At 39.7% G+C, this 22,379-nt stretch overlaps 1 non-coding gene across 1 annotated transcript; it reads right to left on the bottom strand.

Annotated features, from left to right (window-relative positions):
- Window positions 1–1,944: 1,944 nt before the first annotated feature.
- Window positions 1,945–2,052, bottom strand: LOC112738599 (small nucleolar RNA R71). Its single transcript, XR_003169550.1, has one exon. It is a non-coding gene; the product is annotated as a small nucleolar RNA R71 (small nucleolar RNA).
- Between the last annotated feature and the right edge of the window lie 20,327 nt (window positions 2,053–22,379).

Below are 22,379 nucleotides of genomic sequence, written 5' to 3'. Positions count from 1 at the left end.
AAATTAGAAAATCATAAAAATCAAAAAAATATTTTGTGTTTCTTGTTTGAGTCTTGAGTCACATCATAAGTTTGGTGTCACTTGCATATGCATCTTGCATTTTTTCGAAAATATCATGCATTCATAGTATTCTTCATGATCTTCAAGTTGTTCTTCGTAAGTCTTCTTGTTTGATCTTGATGATTTTTTGTTTTGTGTCTTTTCATGTTTATCATATGCATTTTTGAATTCTTAGTGCGTAAGCATTAAAGAATTCTAAGTTTGGTGTCTTGCATGTTTTTTTTGCATTAAAAATTTTTCAAAAATATGTTCTTGATGTTCACCATGACATTCAAAGTGTTCTTGGTGTTCATCTTGACATTCATAGCATTCTTGCATGCATCACATGTTTTGATCTAAAAATTTCATGCATTGCATATTTTTCATGTTTTTCATAAAAAATTTCAAAAATCAAAAAAATATCTTTCCCTTTTTCTCTCATCAAATTCGAAAATTTGAGTTGACTTTTTCAAAAAATTTTAAAATCAAATTGTTTCTTATGAGTCAAATCAAATTTTCAATTTGAAAATCTTATCTTTTTCAAAATCTTTTTCAAAAATCAAATCTTTTTCAAAATTCTTAGTTATTTTCGAAAATTCCAAAAATATTTTTCAAAAATCTTTTTCTTATTTTTGTATTAAATTTTCGAAAATAACATAAACAATTAATGTTTTGATTCAAAAATTTCAAGTTTGTTACTTACTTGTTAAGAAAGATTCAAACTTCAAGTTCTAGAATCATATCTTGTGATTTCTAGTGAATCAAGTCATTAATTGAGATTTTAAAAATCAAATCTTTTTCAAAAACTAATTTTATCATATCTTTTCAAAAATATCTTCTCATCTTATCTTTTTCAAAAATTTGATTTCAAAATATCTTTTCTAACTTCCTAACTTCTTATCTTTTCAAAATTTGTTTCAACTAACTAACTAACTTTTTGTTTGTTTCTTAACCTTTTCAAAACTACCTAACTAACTCTCTCTCTCTCTCTCTAATTTTCGAAAATATCTCCCCTCTTTTTCAAAAAAAAAATTTTCTTTTTTATTAACTAATTATTTTTATTTTTAAATTTTAAAAAAAATTTTTTTTTTTCGAAAATTTCTAACATTTTTCAAAAACCATTTTTCAAAAATCACTAACTCTTTTTCAAAATAATTTTCGAAAATTATCCCTCCCCCATCCTATTCTATTTATTCATTCATATCCTAACATCTCATCTCACATCTCTTCCATCTGTACAGTTGTGTTTCTTCCTTTACATCACATTCTTTGTCTCCCCCTCTTTTCTTCCACTCACACAGGGATCCCTATACTGTGGTATAAAGGATCTCCATTATTATTATTATTTTTCTGTGCCTTCTTCTTTGTCATATGAGCAAGAGCAAGGATAAGAACATTCTTGTGGAAGCAGATCCAGAACCTGAAAGGACTCTGAAGAGAAAATTAAGAGAAGCCAAAATACAGTAATCCAGAGATAACCTTTCAGAAATTCTCGAACAGGAAGAGGAGATGGCAGCCGAAAATAATAATAATGTAAGGAAGATGCTTGGTGACTTCACTGCACCTAATTCCAATTTACATGGAAGAAGCATCTCCATTCCTGCCATTGGAGCAAACAACTTTGAGTTGAAACCTCAATTAGTTTCTCTGATGCAGCAGAACTGCAAGTTTCATGGACTTCCATCTGAAGATCCTTTTCAGTTCTTAACTGAATTCTTGCAGATATGTGATACTGTTAAGACTAATGGAGTAGATCCTGAAGTCTACAGGCTCATGCTTTTCCCTTTTGCTGTAAGAGACAGAGCTAGATTATGGTTGGATTCTCAACCCAAAGACAGCCTGAACTCTTGGGATAAGCTGGTCACGGCTTTCTTAGCCAAGTACTTTCCTCCTCAAAAGCTGAGCAAGCTTAGAGCTGATGTTCAAACCTTCAGACAGAAAGAAGGTGAATCCCTCTATGAAGCTTGGGAAAGATACAAATAGTTGACCAAAAAGTGTCCTTCTGACATGCTTTCAGAATGGACCATCCTGGATATATTCTATGATGGTTTATCTGAGCTATCAAAGATGTCACTGGACACTTCTGCAGGTGGATCCATTCACCTAAAGAAAACGCCTGCAGAAGCTCAAGAACTCATTGACATGGTTGCTAATAACCAGTTCATGTACACTTCTGAAAGGAATCCTGTGAACAATGGGACGCCTATAAAGAAGGGAGTTCTTGAGGTTGATACTCTGAATGCCATATTAGCTCAGAATAAAATATTGACTCAGCAAGTCAATATGATTTCTCAGAGTCTGCATGGAATGCAAGCTGCATCCAACAGTACTCAAGAGGCATCTTCTGAAGAAGAAGCTTATGATCCTGAGAACCCTGCAATAGCAGAGGTAAATTACTTAGGTGAACCTTATGGAAACACCTATAACTCAACATGGAGAAATCATCCAAATTTCTCATGGAAGGATCAAAAGCCCCAACAAGGCTTTAATAATGGTGGAAGAAATAGGTTTAGCAATAGCAAGCCTTTTCCATCATCAACTCAGCAATAGACAGAGAACTCTGAACAAAATGCTTCTAATTTAGCAAATCTAGTCTCTGATCTATCTAAGGCCACTGTAAGTTTCATGAATGAAACAAGATCTTCCATTAGAAATCTGGAAGCACAAGTGGGCCAGCTGAGTAAAAGGAGCACTGAAATCCCTCCTAGTACTCTCCCAAGCAATACAGAAGAGAATCCAAAAGGAGAGTGCAAGGCCATTGACATAAGCGCCATGGCCGAACCTGTGAGGAGAGGAGAGGACGTGAATCCCAAGGAGGAAGACCTCCTGGGACGTCCAGTGATCAATAAGGAGCTTCCCTCTGAGGAACCAAAGGACTCTGAGGCTCATCTAGAGACCATAGAGATTCCATTGAACCTCCTTATGCTCTTCATGAGCTCTGATGAGTATTCCTCTTCTGAAGAGAATGAGGATGTTACTGAAGAGCAAACTGCCAAGTTTCTTGGTGCAATCATGAAGCTGAATGCCAAATTATTTGGCATTGATACTTGGGAAGTTGAACCTCCCTTGTTCATCAATGAACTAAGTGATCTGGATCAACTGACATTGCCTCAGAAGAGACAGGATCCTGGAAAGTTCATAATACCCTGTACCATAGGCACCATGATCTTTAAGGCTCTGTGTGACCTTGGTTCAGGAATAAACCTCATGCCCCTCTCTGTAATAGAGAAACTGGGAATCTATGGGGTGCAAGCTGCTAAAATCTCACTAGAGATGGCAGACAGCTCAAGAAAATAGGCTTATGGACAAGTAGAAGATGTATTAGTAAAGGTTGAGGGCCTTTACATACCTACTGATTTCATAGTCCTGGATACTGGAAAGGAAGAGGATGAATCCATCATCCTAGGAAGACCTTTCCTGGCCACTGCAAGAGCTGTGATTGATGTTGACAGAGGTGAAATAGTCCTTCAATGGAATGAGGACTCCCTTGTGTTTAAAACTCAAGGATCTCCCTCTGCAACCATGAAGATGAAGCATGAAAAGCTTCTCTCAAAGCAGAGTCAACCAGAGCCCCCACAGTCAAACTCTAAGTTTGGTGTTGGGAGGCCACAACCAAACTCTAAGTTTGGTGTTGAACTCCCATATCCAAACTCTAAGTTTGGTGTTGGAGAGTCTTAACAAAGCTCTGCACATCTGTGAGGCTCCATGAGAGCCCACTGTCAAGCTATTGACATTAAAGAAGCGCTTGTTGGGAGGTAACCCAATGTTTATCTAATTCTTATTTTTATTGTTTTTCATGTTTTCTTAGGTTCATGATCATGTGGAGTCACAAAATAAATATAAAAATTGAAAACGGAATCAAAAACAGCAGAAGAAAAATCACACCCTGGAGGAGCATCTGTCTGGCGTTCAAACGCCAGAACAGAGCATAGTTCTGGCGCTGAACGCCCAGAATGGGAGCATCCTGGCACTGAACGCCCAGAACAAGCATGGTTCTGGCGTTCAACGCCAGAAATGGCAGCAAATGGGCGTTGAACGCCCAAAATGGGCACCAACCTGGCGCTGAACGCCCAGAGTTGTGTGCAAGGGCATTTTGCATGCCTAAATTGGTGCAGGGATGTAAATGCCTTGACACCTCAAGATCTGTGGACCTCACAGGATCACCTCAGGATCTGTAGATCCCACAGGATCCCCACCTACCTCCACTCACTTTCTTCTCTCTTCTCAATCATCATCTATTCCCAATAAACACTCTTCCTTATTAACTCTTTACCACTCACATCCAAACACCCACTTTCCTTCAAAATTCAACATCTCTTTCCCACCCAATCCCACCCATATGGCCGAATACACATCTCCCTCCATCTCCTCCATATCTTCTTCTTATTCTTCTATTCTTTCTTCTTTTGCTCGAGGGCGAGCAACATTCTAAGTTTGGTGTGGTAAAAAGCATAGCTTTTTTGTTTTTTCCATAACCATTGATGGCACCTAAGGCCAGAGAAGCCTCTAGAAAGAGGAAAGGGAAGACAAAAGCTTCCATCAAGGGTCTATAGCTCAGTGGTAGAACATTTGACTGCAAATCAAGAGATCCCTGAGATACCTCAGGGGATACATTTTCTTCCACACAATTATTGGAAGCAACTAAGGGTGGAACATCAAGAGCACTCCATCATCCTTCATGAAATCAGAGAAGATCTAAAAGCAATGAAGGAGGAGCAGCAAAGACAAGGAAGAGACATAGAAGAGCTCAAGGACATCACTAAGGTGGACTCATTCCTTGTTCTTACTTTCTCTGTTTTTCATTTTCTATGTTATGTGCTTATCTATGTTTGTGTCTTCATTACATGATCATTAGTAGTAGTAACTATGTCTTAAAGTTATAAATGTCCTATGAATCCATCACCTCTCTTAAAAAAAAACTGTTTTAATTCAAAAGAACAAGAAGTACATGAGTTTCGAATTCATCCTTGAACTTAGCTTAATTATATTGATGTGGTGACAATGCTTCTTGTTTTCTGAATGTATGCTTGAACAGTGCATATGTCTTTTGAAGTTGTTGTTTAAGAATGTTAAATATGTTGGCTCTTGAAAGAATGATGACTAGGAGACATGTTATTTGATAATCTGAAAAATCATAAAAATGATTCTTGAAGCAAGAAAAAGCAGCAAAGAACAAAGCTTGCAGAAAAAAAAAAGAGAAAAAAAGAAGAAAAAAGAAAAAAAATAGGCGAAAAAAAAAATATAGAAAGAAAAAGAAAAAGCAAGCAGAAAAAGCCAATAACCCTTAAAACCAAAAGGCAAGGGCAAATAAAAAGGATCCCAAGGCTTTGAGCATCAGTGGATAGGAGGGCCTGAAGGAATAAAATCCTGGTCTAAGCGGCTAAACCAAGCTGTCCCTAACCATGTGCTTGTGGCGTGTAGGTGTCAAGTGAAAACTTGAGACTGAGCGGTTAAAGTCAAGGTCCAAAGCAAAAACAAAGAGTGTGCTTAAGAACCCTGGACACCTCTAATTGGGGACTTTAGCAAAGCTGAGTCACAATCTGAAAAGGTTCACCCAATTATGTGTCTGTGGCATTTATGTATCCGGTGGTATTACTGGAAAACAAAGTGCTTAGGGCCACGGCCAAGACTCATAAAGAAGCTGTGTTCAAGAATCATCATACTGAACTAGGAGAGTCAATAACACTATTCGAAATCTGAAGTTCCTATAGATGCCAATCATTCTGAACCTCAATGGATAGAGTGAGATGCCAAAACTATTCAAGAGGCAAAAAGCTATAAGTCCCGCTCATATGATTGAAGCTCTGTTTCATTGATAGTTTGGAATTTATAGTATATTCTCTTCTTTTTATCCTATTTGATTTTTAGTTGCTTGGGGACAAGCAACAATTTAAGTTTGGTGTTGTGATGAGTGGATAATTTATACGCTCTTTGGCATTGTTTTTAGTATGTTTTTAGTAGGATCTAGTTACTTTTAGGGATGTTTTCATAAGTTTTTATGTTAAATTCACATTTCTGGACTTTCCTATGAGTTTGTGTGTTTTTCTGTGATTTCAGGTATTTTCTGGCTGAAATTGAGGGACTTGAGCAGAAATCAGATTCAGAGGTTGAAAAAGGACTGCTGATGCTATTGGATTCTGACCTCCCTGCACTCAAAGTGGATTTTCTGGAGCTACAGAACTCGCAATGGCGCGCTTCCAATTGGGTTGGAAAGTAGACATCCAGGGCTTTCCAGCAATATATAATAGTCCATACTTTGGCCAAGAATTGACGACGTAAACTGGCGTTCAACGCCAGCCTTCTGCCCAAATCTGGCGTCCAGCGCCAGAAAAGGATCCAAAACCATAGTTGAACGCCCAAACTGGCACAGAAACTGGCGTTCAACTCCACAAATGGCACGTGCTACACTTAAGCTCAGCCCAAACACACACCAAGTGGGCCCCGGAAGTGGATTTATGCATCAATTACTTACTCATGTAAACCCTAGTGACTAGTTTATTATAAATAGGACCTTTTACTGGTCTTTTTGACCATCTTTGGATCCTGGATTGTATTTTGATCCTGTGATCACGTTTTAGGGGGCTGGCCATCTCGGCCATGCCTGGACCTTCACTTATGTATTTTCATACGGTAGAGTTTCTACACTCCATAGATTAAGGTGTGGAGCTCTGCTGTTCCTCAAAGATTAATGCAAAGTACTACTGTTTTCTATTCAATTCTTCTTATTTCGCTTCTAAGATATCCATTCGCACCCAAGAACGTGATGAAGGTGATGATTATGTGTGACGCTCATCATCCTTCTCCCTTATGAACGCGTGCCTGACAAACACTTCTGTTCTACATGAATTAAGCTAGAATGAGTATCTCTTAGATCTCCTAACCAGAATCTTCGTGGCGTAAGCTAGAATGATGGCGGCATTCAAGAGAATCCGGAAGGTCTAAACCTTGTCTGTGGTATTCTGAGTAGGATTCAATGATTGAATGACTGTGACGAGCTTCAAACTCGCGATTGTTGGGCGTTAGTGACAGACGCAAAAGGAGGGTGAATCCTATTCCAGCATGATCGAGAACCGACAGATGAATAGTCGTGCCGTGATAGGGTGCGTGAGCATATTATTCACTGAGAGGAGGGGATGTAGCCACTGACAACGGTGATGCCCTTGCATAAAGCCAGCCATGGAAAGGAGTAAGACTGACTGGATGAAGATAGCGGGAAAGCAGAGGTTCAGAGGAACGAAAAGCATCTCCATTCGCTTATCTGAAATTCCTACCAATGAATTACATAAGTATCTCTATCCCTCTTTTATTATATAACATTCGAAAACACCATTATCACTTTATATCTGCCTAACTGAGATTTACAAGGTGACCATAGCTTGCTTCATACCAACAATCTCCGTGGGATTCGACCCTTACTCACGTAAGGTATTACTTGGACGACCCAGTGCACTTGCTGGTTAGTTGTATCGAAGTTGTGACAATCATGAATTAAGATCAGAGCACCAAGCTTTGGAGCCATTACCAGGATTTGTTCGAGCCTGGAGATCACAATTTCGTGCACCAAATAGTATCCTCAATGAGCTTCATCGGCCCACATCAATTTGCTATCTTGGGAATAGATCATCAACTTAAGGCCCTTCTTAGAGTGCTCAACGATGAAGAAACGGGTATTGGTTGTCAAAGGAGTTCAAAGCATAACTGGTGCAAGGTCCAATTGGGAGGATCACAAGATTCAGGTGGGTGTTTCAAAGGTGCTTGGAGAGGTTGTTCATCCAAGGGTACAAGTAAAAGTCAACAAGAGGATGATAGAGAAACCAAAGTGTCGGATCTGGACATACAACTCTACAACCAACAATTTTGGATCCCAATTTCTTGCTTGAGGTTGCTTGAGAGCTTAATGTACTTCATTTGGTATCCCGGAGGTTTTTTGAAGAGCAAGCATGGGTGGCGACTCACGGATGGATGGAAGCACAAGCCTCCTTGATGTGAACTCCAACCAAAAGTCCAACTTGAGGACTTAAAACCAAAGTGCTAGGTGGGAGACACCACACCATGGTAATATCCTTTCAACCCTTCTTTCTTTTAGTTTTGTTTATTGAATTTTGTCTGTTTGATTAGCATAGTTTGATTGCATTCTAGGCTTGATTTAGTTGCATTTTATGTTTGATCATGTGTTTTTGAAGAATGATGTGTTTTGGGCTTGAAAACCTTTGATTGATATCATGGTTGGTGCCTTAGAGGCATTAAAAATGTTGCAGAAATAGAGTTCTGTGCGTGCGCACAGCCTTGTGCGTACGCACACTCGTTGTCACATGCTCTGTTCACAGCACTCGCAGCGCTTGTACACGTGCACCCCAGTACATTTTCATTCTGTGCGTACGCACACTCCTTTGTGCGTACGCACACATAGTCATTTTGCCCAATTTTTTTATAAAAAAAGGTGTGCTATGCGTGCGCACGCAGACGTCTTGAGACCCTCTTTGCCAGTAGCGCTCGCACATCCTGTGCGTATGAATGATGCGTGAGCATCTTTCCTATCTTTTCCTAGTGAATTTGCATTTAAATTGTTGAGTTTAATCAAGAATTAATTATCTTTTAGCCACTATGGATGCTACTTTGAGTCTTGTGCAATTCTGTTTATTATTAGGTAGCATTCGGATGGATTTGATGGAGTTTCTGCAAGAGAAAGAGAAGAAATCAAGGAGCTGACCAGCATGGAGCGAAGCGTATACGTGATTCGGAGCTGTGTATGGCGACGCGTGCGCGTACTTGACGTGTACGCGTGAAAAGCAAAGTTGCTCAGCGACGCGTGAAAAGCAAAGTTGCTCAGCGACGCGTGTGCGTACCTGACGCGTACGCGTGACACGCAAAGAAGACCATCGACACGTATGCGTGACATGGGCAACATGCAGAATTCGCAGAAAATGCTGGCGGCAATTTCATGCCGAGTTTCGACCTAATTTTTGGCCCAGAAACACAGACTAGAGCCAGGGTATAGCAGAGGCTCAAGGGAGATTCACACAAGAATGGTTATGCCCACTCCAAGTTAGGCGTGGACCCTACAAAGCAAGTGGTCCCCATACATCAATTGAAGACATGCTGATTGCTTTAATTAATTCTGATTTAAACTTTATTTTTAATTTAAAATAGGAAAGATATTATTTTAGTTTTAGAAGATAGATTTTAAATTAATTAGGATTAGATATAAAAGGGAATTGGAACTATTCCACAGGGGATCCCATTCCACACTACCAAAATACATTTTATCAAAATCCTTATTTTTCTCTTTTTGTCATGAGCAACTAAACCTCCACTGTTAAGGTTAGGAGCTCTGTCTATTGTATGGATTGATACTATTATTTTTTTTATTTTAATTCATGTTTTGATTTATATTTCAAGAATTGTTTTCGTTCTTTATTTTACGAATTTGGGTGGAATGGAAGTATGACCCTCCTTCTAATTGAGTTCTTGTATAACTTGGAAAAGCTCTTTACTTGAACAACAGCTTGAAAACATATTCTCCTAAATTTCTAATTATCTGGACTTAACGGGATACGTGACATATAATCCTCTTATATTTGGGTAATTAGAGTTTCTGTGGCACATAAACTAGAATTAAACTTCACCTTCTAATTGGAATTAATTGACCAAGGAATTGGTGATTGATGAATTTTAGAGGAGACTAGAAAGGTCTAAGGAATTAGGGTCTAGTCACATATAGTTTGCCATGAATTAAATCTTGCATGATTAAAATAGTTAATAAGAAAAGTCAATCCAAAAAATAGATAACTCTGAAGCCTTAACTGTTTCTCCATACTTTATTCCCAACTTATTTACTTGCCTTTCTTTAGTATTCTTTCTATTGTTTAATGTCTTTAAACTCTCAAACACTATTTTTTGTTTGCCTAACTAAGTAAATCATTTAACCATTGTTGCTTAATCCATCAATCCTCGTAGGATCGACCCTCACTCATCTGAGGTATTACTTGGTACGACCCGGTGCACTTGCCGGTTAGTTTGTGGGTTATAAAAACTCTGCACCATTGAACGCCCCCAATTTTTGCTTGTGTGAGTGCGCACATATCCTTGTGCGTATGCACAAGTCGCGTTCTGGACAGTAATTTGAAAGCCGCCCTGTTGTGCCACTCTTCACCCCCTTTCTTCTTTCCTTCTTTCTTCTTCTACCTCCCTATCCCGACCCAGCCTTCTTCCGGCAACCACCACCGCTGCCGCTGAAGCCACCATTGCCACCACCCTCTCTTTCCTTATTTCTTCTCTTTTCTTCTTCTTCTTCTTCTTCTTCTTCTTCTTCTTCTTCTTCTTCTTCTTCTTCTTCTTCTTCTTCTTCTTTCTTTTATTTCTTCTTCCTTCTTCTTTTTCTTCTCTCTTTCTTCTCTTCTCCAGCAAAAATCCGCCGCCGTGAGCCTCGCAGTGGCTAACACAAGTGCCATTGTTACCTATCCCTTTCTTTCCTATTCTTCATCTTTTCAATTTTCTTGTTTTAATCTTCTTTGTTATGTTTAGTTGCTTGCTTAATTTTTGTTTTTTTATTTAACTTTGGTTATTTAGCTTAAGTTTACTCAATTATTTGTTTGTTGCATTGCAAGTGTTCAATTGTTTATCTATGAGTTGTTCATGCTTGAATTTTTGGCTTGAAATTGTTGAATATGTACACTACACACCATGTGTTTGACATAATATCTGATTGAATTCTTTGTTTAATTCATATGTTGTCGCGACCATATGTGTTAGACTATATTCTTGTTTGGCATTCTAATCAAGAATTGTGCACTTTTAAATGATTATGATGTTACTTAAGATTGGAATTTTAATAATGTACTTGTTTATTGTTGCTTTGAGTTGCTAACACCAAATTGATATGAACATTGACGTTTAATTTCTTGTTTGGTGAAATTTGAAATAAGTACATATTGAATTTAGTGAATTGAATTGAATTGCTTGTTCATCATGGTTTTTAAATCAATATAATCACATCACAAGGTCCTTGTTTCTTGTTAATGCTCTGCATTTATTTGAGTTGACTTGACTTGATTCCTATCAAGACTTGTCACTTTTTGTAACAAACACCTTAACCATGTGATTATTTAATTATTCCTAAGGATGAATAAGTAATTTTCTTTTCATCATTGTATTGATTACTGTTTGTTGTGCTATTTTATATCAATTTTGCCCTTTTACTTGCACAACTTCAATATTCAATAATTCCTACAATCAATTCACTCTTGTTGTAGTTGCCTAAGTTTGCCTGTATTTAATTGATGCTCATTCATTGCTTGCATCTTAGGCCATTTAATTGAGGAACTCATGCTTACTTTTTGATTGTGTGGATGCCATTTTAACCGGCCGTTGTGTGTATTCTAACCGCGCACATAATTAGAATACACACATGGCTCATCTTTTTATCATACCACACCACTATGCAAACTTCCTCAATTAAATGCTTGTTTGTTTTTTTTGCTCCAAGTATATAATGTATTTGCTCCCTCCTTTACTTTTTTGTACTTCTTGCCCTATGATTCCTAATTATAATTTATTCATTCTTTTTGAGGATGAGACATAAAGGCAAAGAGTCGGGAGAGGAGGAGGACGCTGAGGATGGAGATGCTGAAAATGCTTTGGACTTGGCAATTTTACTGCAACCCGAGCCCCCGCATCCGCCAGTTGAAGGTGGAGTGCTTTAGAGTCATTCTCCCGGAATTGTGTTCGTGCATGGAGGACCGTGCAATGCTTAAGTGTGGGGAGGATTCACCATTTTTGGGGCGTAAATTCTCTTTTCCGAACACTTTGCACTTTATTTTTGTTTCTTTTTATTATGTTTCTTGTAGTTATTTAGAGTGCTTTTGATTGTTGCATTGCATTTTCTTCTAGTATATATGTCTTAGCTTATAGTATTGCATTTCACATTTTTAGTTGGTATATATTTTATATATTTTGCATTCTTGTTGCTTTTGCATGGTATATATTTTATAGATAGAAGTTGTGATTGGATGATGTGAATAGTATAGCACCTAGTTCAATCTTGTCCTAATTGTTCATGTTAGTTTTTGCATTGTTGAAAATTAGGAAGAGAACTAGGAAAATTTTGGAAATTGCATCCATTACATCATACATACATATAGGAAATAATTTTGGTGAAAAACAACAAAAATTTTCAAGAATTTTGTTTTTAGGGCATTCTATTGAATTGATTTGGAAAATTGTTTTTAAACTTGCTTAAATGAATTTTTGTGAAACATAGAAGAGAGAAAGAACAAAATACCTTGTATGTCTTTGAGCCTTAATGACTGTGATCTTGGTTTTACTTGATTCTTTATTTCCGATGAATGATGTTTGAATGCATTGAGAATGATTGAGGCCATCTTTGCATAACTCACTCACCCATATAGACCTACCCTTGTATCTACCTTTGTTAACCACCTTTTGAGCTTTAATTGATCCCATTGTTTGTAATATTACCACATTACAACCTTAAGCGGAAAACTATGATTTACCTTGATTTGTATCCTTGATTAGCTTAGGTTGAAAAGTGTGGGGAAATTTTGGAAAACATTGGTAGTGAATTAAAAAATGTTTGTTTTGGGTACTTTAATGAAAAATTTTGGAAAAATGGGTACATTCATGTATGAACTATTTAACCATATGCATTTGTCATAGAAAAAGAAAAAGAAATAGAAAAAAAAAATGAATGAAATGAGAAAAAATAAGATAGGCCAAAAGTTATCCCAAAGAAAAAGAAACAAATGAATGAATAAGAAATACATATGTGTTTTGAATAGAAACTAAGGCATGAATATGTGTGAAAAGAGGTAATGGGTGACTAGAATGCATTTTTGTGATTTGATTGATATAGGTTGAGTTGGATACTTAAGCTAATCAAAGATTTAATCTTTTAGTCCACTTAGCCATATATCCATCATACCCTTACCCCAACCCCATTACAACCTTTTAAAGACCTCATGATACTTGCATTCATGCATCACTTGTTTGTTGATTGTTAGATGAAAAGTGTTCATACACTGGGTCGAGCTATCCGACTTGGGATGATTGGCGACAAAGCGACTGACCTCTTCAGGTCAGGCTACCCGACCTCTTCTAAAAGAGGTCGGCCAAATCGATAGGAAAGCCCAATAAAGGGCCCAAATAGCTAAACACGACCCAAATCCAAAGGCAACCCAAGCCTATAGAGATAAAGGCGGTTCCCTTGAAGATAAGCTGACTTCACTTAAAATAAGATAAGATAAGATAAGATAACTGACTTATCTTATCAGAAAGGTCAGCCCACACTATTATAAATACACTGGAGCACCCAGGTATAACTCATACTCTGATTCTACAATAAACCTGCTTAATACCCGTGCTAACTTAAGCATCGGAGTCTCTTGCAGGTACCCCCCACCCTCCGGTGACCAAGGATCAGAAGTGCAGCCAGTCCAGTAAGTCAAACACAACAGCTCCGGCCGCCACCAGCCAGCCGGACACGTCATCTCCGACCAGTACAGAAGATCTCATCCGTGATCGACCTACAGTTTCAGGTAACCCTCGGAACATTGGCACCGTTGCCGGGGAACCTGGAAGTCATCCCACCACCATGGCGGACGACCATGACAACAACCATGATTCAGATCTAGAGGATAGAACACCGCATAAAAACGCGGGCACTACACCAAAAGATACCCCGGAATCTAACGGAGACAAAAACTCATCGAATCCAGGAGTAATAGAAGCGCTTCAAGATCATTTAAAGCAACTCGAAAAAGAAAGCCAGCATCAACAAGAAGTTGGCAAGGATCTACAAAGAGAGGTAAGGCGACATCGAGACTTAGAAGATAAAATCCTATACTCGAAGCCGATCTCAAAGCAAAGGCTACCCGGACCACCCCTGAGGACAATTCATGCAGAGATCAAGATCCATTCACCAGGGAAATAATGAAAACCAAAATTCCTAAGGACTTCAAACTCCCGGATATGACTTTGTATGATGGCACTACAAATCCCAACCATCACCTCAGCAACTTCAGAAGCAGAATGTATCTCACCGACGCCTCAGACGCTGTTCGCTGCAAGGCTTTTCCAACGACTCTCACGAAGACAGCAATTAGATGGTTCGACAATTTACCTCCTAAGTCCATCTCAAGCTTTGACGACCTAGCCAAAAAATTCCTGGCCAGATTCTCCATCCAAAAAGACAAGGCCAAGCACGCCCCCAGTCTACTAGGAATCAGGCAAGGAGATCAGGAAAGTCTTCGCAACTACATGGAAAGATTTAACAAAACATGCCTAGATATACAAAGCTTGCCAACAGAGGCTGCCGTCATGGGCCTCATCAACGGCCTACGAGAGAGACCTTTCAGCCAATCTATATCAAAGAAATACCCCACATCTCTGGATGAGGTGCAAGAGTGGGCAGAGAAGTACATCAACATGGAAGAAAATTCCTGACTCGGAGAAGCCTCGAAATCCGGTTTCACCTACCGAGATAAAGATAAAGAATCCAATAAAAAGGAAAATCGAACGGGGGAGAAAATAAAAAAGTATCAAAATTACACACCTCTTTGGGTGTCCCTTGTGGATATTTACAAAGAAGTCTGTAACACGGAAAAGATACCCCCAGCCCGACCACTCAAAGGCAAAAGAGGAGGAGGAAATCAAAACGAATACTGTGAATATCATCGGGTCTGAGGACATTCCACCAACGAATGCTTCGACTTAAAAAACATCATAGAAAAATTAGTCAGAGGAGGAAAACTAAACAGGTATCTGGCCACCCGAGATGATGAGCAAAGAAAAAGACGAAGGGATGAAGATGTCGGACGAGCTGAGCGATCACCTCGTGCGCCAGAAAAGCATGTCCATATGATACACGGAGGATTTGCAGGAGGAGGAATCTCCAAATCATCCCGCAAAAGATATCTCAAAGAAGTATATCATGTCGAAGGGAAGGAGGAAGCACTCGACATCCCTACAATCACATTCACCAAAGAAGACGCATCCGATGTCATCTCAGGACACGACGATCCCATGGTCATCACCATCATACTGGCAAACGCCAATCTCCACCGCACATTAATAGACCAAGGGAGCTCCGCCGACATCTTATTCAAAACTGCCTTCGACAAGCTCGGCTTAGAAGAAAAGGAGCTTAGAGCATACCCGAACAGCCTGTTCAGACTGGGCGATACTCCAGTACAACCACTGGGATACGTGTCACTACATACAACCTTCGGAAAAGGGAACCAATCCAGAACACTCAAGATAGACTACATCGTGGTCAACGTGAGTTTAGCCTACAATGCCTTAATAGGTCGGACAACACTAAATCAACTCGACCCAATAGTCTCAACTCCACATCTATGCATGAAATTCCCAACTACAGAAGGGATAGCTACGATAAAAGCAGATCAAAGGATGGCACGCCGCTGTTATAACGAAAGTCTAAACCTCAGAGGCAGAAGAGAAGAGTTCCATACAATTGAGCTTGGTGGAGTTCAGAGACAATAAGAACTCCGTCCACAGCCCGAAGGTGAAGTAGAGAAAGTTCAGATCGGAGATACCTCGGACAAAACAACAAATATTGGCACGATCCTGAAAGGAAACACAAAAGAATTACTAGTACAGTTCTTACGAGATAATGCCGATCTCTTCGCATGGAAAGCCGCAGACATGCCAGGCATAGACCCCAAGCTAATGTGTCACAACTTGGCGGTTTATCCAGGATCTCGGCCGGTACAGCAGAGACGAAGAAAACTTGGGCCAGAATAATCCCAAGCTGTGGAAGAACAGGTGCAAGCACTACTGGAGGCAGGATTCATAAGAGAAGTCAAGTACCCACTATGGCTAGCTAATGTCGTCTTGGTGAAAAAATCAAATTGGAAGTGGCGAATGTGCACCGACTACACCGATCTCAACAAAGCCTGTCCAAAAGATCCTTACCCACTCCCAAGTATCGACGCTCTGGTAGATGCTTCCTCCGGATATAGATACCTCTCATTCATGGATGCATATTCCGGATACAACCAAATTCCCATGTATCCACCAGATCAAGAAAAGACCTCGTTTTTGACGCCAAAAGCAAATTACTGCTACATTGTGATGCCTTTCGGTCTCAAGAATGCGGGAGCTACTTATCAAAGGCTAATGAATAAAGTCTTTTCAGATTATATCGGAAAAATCATGGAAGTCTACGTGGACGACATGTTAATAAAGACACAAAGCGAAGAGACATTATTGTCCGACCTGGCCCAAGTGTTCGACACTATAAGGAAGCGTGACATGCGGCTCAATCCCACAAAATGCACCTTTGCAGTAGAAGCGGGAAAATTCTTAGGTTTCATGCTCACACAAAGAGGAATTGAAGCAAATCCAGACAAATGCCAGGCTATACTCAACATGAAGAGCCCGACTTGTGTCAGAGAGGTACAACAACTCAACGGGAGATTGGCAGCCTTATCCAGATTCTTAGCAAGATCAGCGATAAGATCTCTCCCCTTCTATGCCACTTAAAGGAAAGGAAAGAAGTTCAAATGGACAACAGAATGCAAGCAAGCCTTCCAGGATTTCAAAAATTTCCTGGGACGACCACCTATCCTAACTCGACCATGCAGTAGGAAGTCAGGTAGTAGCCTCAGCACTGGTTCGAGAGGACGACAAAGGGCAACAGCCTGTATATTTCATCAGTAAAGCGATGCAGGGATCCAAGCTGAACTTCCAAAAAATAGAAAAGTTCGCCTACACTCTCATACTGACATCTCAACGACTTCGCCCGTACTTCCAGGCCCACACCATTAAGGTTCGGACCGACCAGTCCATAAAGGGCATACTACAGAAAACAGATCTAGCAGGCAGAATTTTACAATGGGCAGTCGAGTTATCCGAGTTTGACCTCCAATATGAAGCTCGGACAGCCATCAAATCACAATAATTGGCCGACTTCATTGCAGAATTCACAGATACCCTGGAAACCCCCATAGAATGGAATCTCTACGTGGACAGGTCTTCAAATAAAACTGGAAGCGGCGCAGGTATGATAATAGAAAGCAACCAAGGAACCTAAGTTGAGCTTTCCCTCAAATTTGGGTTCCCAGCCTCAAACAACCAGGCGGAATATGAAGCGTTACTAGCTGGTTTGAAGCTGGCTAAGGAGGTTGGAGCTCAAAAACTCAACATCTTCAGTGATTCACAAGTAGTTACCTCACAAATAACAGGGAGCTACCAAGCCAAAGATCCCACCATGAAAAAGTATTTGGATAAAACCAAGGAATAGCTCGGACAATGCGGGGAATATAAGATCTGCCACATACCCCGCGAACAAAATGCCCGAGCTGATGCACTCTCAAAACTAGGAAATGTTGCAGAATCCATCAATCTCGGAAGAGGAAAAAGTCCTAGCCATAACAAGTCAGGATCAAGGATGGATGACCCCCATAATTAATTACCTCAAAGCAGAAACACTCCCCACAAATGAGTAGGAGGCAAAGAGGTTAAAACGAGAGGCTCAGTACTACACCATCATAAATAATACTCTATATAAAAGAGGGATTTCAATACCACTACTAAAATGTGTGTCGACGTCCAGCACAAGGGAAGTTTTAGAGGAAGTACACAGTGGCATTTGTGGCAATCATCTCGGGGCATAAGCTCTCACCAAAAAGGTACTTCGGGTGGGATTTTACTGTCCAACTCTACAAAAAAAAGCTACAGAGTTTGTAAGGACATGCCCACCATGCCAGAAACATGCCAATTTTCACATCGCCCCACCAGAAGAGCTTATCAGCGTAACCTCACCTTGGCCATTTGCAAAATGGGGACTTGATCTCCTCGGACCTTTCCCCCAAGGATCAGGACAAGTTAAATTCCTCATAGTAGGGGTAGACTATTTCACAAAGTGGATCGAGACAGAGCCCCTAGCCAACGCCACCGCTCAAAAAAGCCAAAAATTCCTATATAGGAACATTGTCACAAGGTTCGGGGTTCCATATTCCATCACCACAGACAATGGCACCCAATTCACAGATGCAGGCTTCAGAAAGTTAGTAGCCGATTTGAACATAAAACACCAGTTCACCTCCATCGAACATCCTCAAGCCAATGGACAGGCCGAAGTTGCCAACAAAGTCATATTGGCTGGGTTGAAACGGAGACTGCAAGATGCAAAGGGAGCTTGGGCCGAAGAACTTCCACAAGTCCTATTGGCATATCGAACAACGCCACATTCCACCACAAACGAGTCACCATTTCGACTAGCATATGGAGTGGAGACAATGATCCCAGTAGAGATCGAGGAAGGGTCGCCTAGAGTAGTCCACTACAATGAAGAAGCCAACTCTCTACTTCAAAGAGAAGAGCTCGACCTACTTCCGGAAATCCAAGAAAGTGCCCGGATCAGGGAAGAAGCGCTAAAGCGACGAATGGCTTCAAGATATAATCAAAGAGTAGTGCCAAGAGGTTTCGCTGAGAATGATCTCATCCTAATCCGAAATGATATTGGGACAACTCGACCCGGAGAAGGAAAGCTGGCAGCAAACTGGAAAGGACCCTACCGAGTCATAGAAGTACTTGGAAAAGGCTATTACAGACTCTCTGAACTCGATGGACGAGAGCTTCCCAGATCATGGCACGCCTGCAACCTAAGAAGGTACTATAGCTAGAGAAGGTAACTGATGCCAGGGCATCTTGGCCAGTTTCACTGACCTTTTCTTTACTGTTTTTAGGTTATTTTCATGTATTTCTTTAGGAAATAAGCTAGTTTTGGGTAGATATTCACCTACACCTTGATTCAAGCATACATTATGCATTTTACATTATTTCATGAGGATTTTGCATGAATTTAGTGACAAATTGTATGCTGCATTACCCATGACTTGGACTAGAACTTTGATGCACTCTGTTGCTTGATTTCAGGACCAAAGGAAGCAAGGAAAAGGAGGTAACTTGCAAGGTTAATGAGAAAAGTGATTGCCAATAACACTCTCAAAGCCATCATTGCCCACATTAAGAGTCACGTTAACTAAGTTAACGTGCACTCTAACGTGGAGAAGGGAAGTTGAGCCAACATTAGTGACACTTAACATTGTCACTAACGTTGGCAAACACTCATGAGTGGCCACGTTAGAGCCCACGTTAACCTAGTTAACGTGGCCTCTAACGTTAAAGGGGAAAGAGAAGCCAACGTTAGTGACATTCAACATTGTCACTAACGTTGGCCTAAGGATGCAACACACCACGTTAACTCCCACGTTAACTTGGTTAACGTGGGAGCTAACGTAAGAAGTGAGAGTTGTCGACAACGTTAGTGACACTCAACATTGTCACTAACGTTGGAAGCAACCACACAACCCCCCAAGGAGCCACGTTAACTTCCACGTTAACTTAGTTAACGTGGAAGCTAACGATGAGGAATGAATGATGAGCCAACATTAGTGACACTCAACATTGTCACTAACGTTGGGATGGCTAAGAATGGCCACGTTAGAAGCCACGTTAACTTAGTTAACGTGGACTCTAACGTGAGATCTAAGGGCACATTGGAACGTTAGTGACAATGTTGAGTGTCACTAACATTCTCGAAGTTTGGCAAGGCCACGTTAGAAGCCACGTTAACCTAGTTAACGTGGGCTCTAACGTGAGGCAAAGGGGTACATTGGAACGTTAGTGAAAATGTTAAGTGTCACTAACGTTCTCGAACTTATACTTTCACTAAATGTTAACACCCCTAACGCCCTGAGCTAAAGTCTCTGCCCACTTAGCACTTTCTCTCTGCAAGTAAAGCCAAGCCCAAATGAAGAAAAGAACTGCTTCAAACTCAAGATCCAAAGGCCCAAGACTTGAAGAGCAAACTAGAAGCTGAGAAGAGTAGTATATATAGGAGTAGCTTTGAATTGTTAAGAAGTTCTGGAAGCTGAAGAAAGGGAATTACTCTTTGTATTTTACTTTCTCTGCCATTTCTAGTTCTATGATGTATTCTCCATCTTTATTTTCATTTTCAAGAGCTATGAACAACTAAACCCCTTTCATTGGGTTATGGAGCTCTGTTATAATTTGATGGATCAATACTAATTTTCATTATTCTTCTTCTATCTTTTCTCTTGATTTTACTTGAAAGCTTTCGATCTTCATCCAATTGAGTAGTTATCTTGGAAGAGAAGCTATTCAAACTTGGATCTCTTTTGAACCTTGAAAGAGGAATGAAGAGATCAGCTAGAATTGCTTTCTCATGCTGGACCAAATTGGGTTTGGATGGGTATGTGACTATAACCCTCTCAATACTTGATTTGGGAAATGCATGTGGTATAATCAGTGACCATACTTCATCTCTTCTCATGAGCAATTGACCAAGGAATTGGCTATTGATCAAGATTTGAGAGATTGCATTGCAAGAAATTGTAATTCAATCACTTAAGATTGCCAAGGAGATTAATGAGTGCATTGATTGAGGAAGAGATGAAAATGAACTTGATCCGTAGAATTGCAACATCTCCTAAGCCTAATGAACTCCCCATCTCTGATCTACCCATTCTCTTTAATTTCTGCCATTTACTTTTATGAGCAAATCCCCCATTCCCATTTACAATTCTGCAATTTATTTTTAGTCATTTACTTCCAGTCCTTTAATTCTAGCATTTACTTTTCTGTTATTTACATTCCCGCCATTTTATTTTCTGCAACTCTCAACCCAAATTCTGGATTCGCTCAACTAGAACATTCTTCTAATTAAAGTTGCTTGATCAATCAATCCCTGTGGGATTCGACCTCACTCTATTGTGAGTTTTTACTTGACGACAAATTCGGTACACTTGCCGAAGGGAGATTTGTTGAGAGACAAGTTTTCCCCGCATCAGTAACAGATCTCGGATGCACTCTTTTTCCTGAAAAGGTTTTTTAATGAGGCACCAAGTGGAGATCTAGAAATTATCCGACTTAAAGGGATGAAGAACTCCCGCATGTATATATTTGCACTTGCTTTTGAATAAAATATATTTTTAGATATTCTAAAAATTCTCAAGACGCATTAATCTGAAGCATTCATCGTTCGATTATAAAGCAACAGATCGGCAAAAAGTGAAAAACAGATTCACTGCACGATCACGAGGGAAGACCAATAAAGATGAAAACGTGATTCATCTAAAGGTTGACCAAACAAAGATAGAAATCACCTTCTACAAATCGGTAAAGATGAACACAGAATAATGCAAGAAGTTATCAAAAGTGATCCGAAAAAAGAACCGGACGAGGTCTTACGGATTGGTAAATAATAACTTAAAAGACTGGCCGACGTTGAGAAGTCGGACCAAGTCAACCCAAATTATCAGCAAATCCCTAGAAAGAGGTCTGGCCAACCCTATAAAAGAAGAATTGCTATAACTTAGAAGAGATCGACCTGACGAAGTCGGTCTCCTACAAAAAAAAGTTATAAAAGTAATCCCTGAAAGAGACATGACAAAGGTCCAAGAAAGAGGATTACGAAATAACTTAGAAGAGATCGACCTGACGAAGTCAGTCTCCTACAACAAACAAGCTATAAAAGTAATCCCTGAAAGAGACCTGACAAAGGTCTGATGCCAAGGCATCTTAGGCTAGTTTCACTAGCATTTTTCTGTTAGTTTTAGTTGTTTTATGCATTTTCTTGAGCTTAAAGTAACCAAGAATGGTTAAATGAATAACAAAGCAATGAACCATCCAAACAGTATGATTTTGATGCAAATTCCATGAGTTTTTAGTTATATTACTTGAATGCTATGAATGGAAGATTTCTCATGAAATTTTGCAAGACTTTGATGCAATTGTTTGGATGATTTCAGGGAAGAAGAGGCTAGGCAAGGAAGCAACAAAATCAATAAAGGAAGCTTGAATATCACATGTGGAGTTTAAGTTCCAGTTTAAGCTTAAACTGGAACTTAAACTACCAAGCCATATAATGCTGGAAATGGCGTTTAAGTTCCAGTTTAAGCCTAAACTGGAGCTTAAACGCCAGAATCATGAAGGCTAAGAAATGCTGGAACTGGCGTTTAACCTCCAGTTTAACCTTAAACTGGAAGTTAAACGCCAGAATGAGAATTTCACCAAGGGAGCATTTCCACGTTTAAGCTCCAGTTCAACCTTAAACTGGAGCTTAAACGTGTTCGACACAATTTCTCACCAGGAAGCATTTCCACGTTTAACCTCCAGTTTAACCTTAAACTGGAGGTTAAACGCCAGAAGTAAGAAAGGCACCAGGAGCATTTCCACGTTTAAGCTCCAGTTTAACCTTAAACAGGAGCTTAAACGTGTTTGACTATTTCTCTCCTCCAGGGTTGCTTTCTCATTTCCACGTTTAAGCTTCAGTT

Source organism: Arachis hypogaea, chromosome 13, assembly GCF_003086295.3.
Source record: "Arachis hypogaea cultivar Tifrunner chromosome 13, arahy.Tifrunner.gnm2.J5K5, whole genome shotgun sequence".
Classification (NCBI taxonomy): Eukaryota; Viridiplantae; Streptophyta; class Magnoliopsida; order Fabales; family Fabaceae; genus Arachis; species Arachis hypogaea.
Note: the sequence above shows the minus strand (reverse complement) of the source record. Positions and strands in the feature narration are given on the sequence as shown.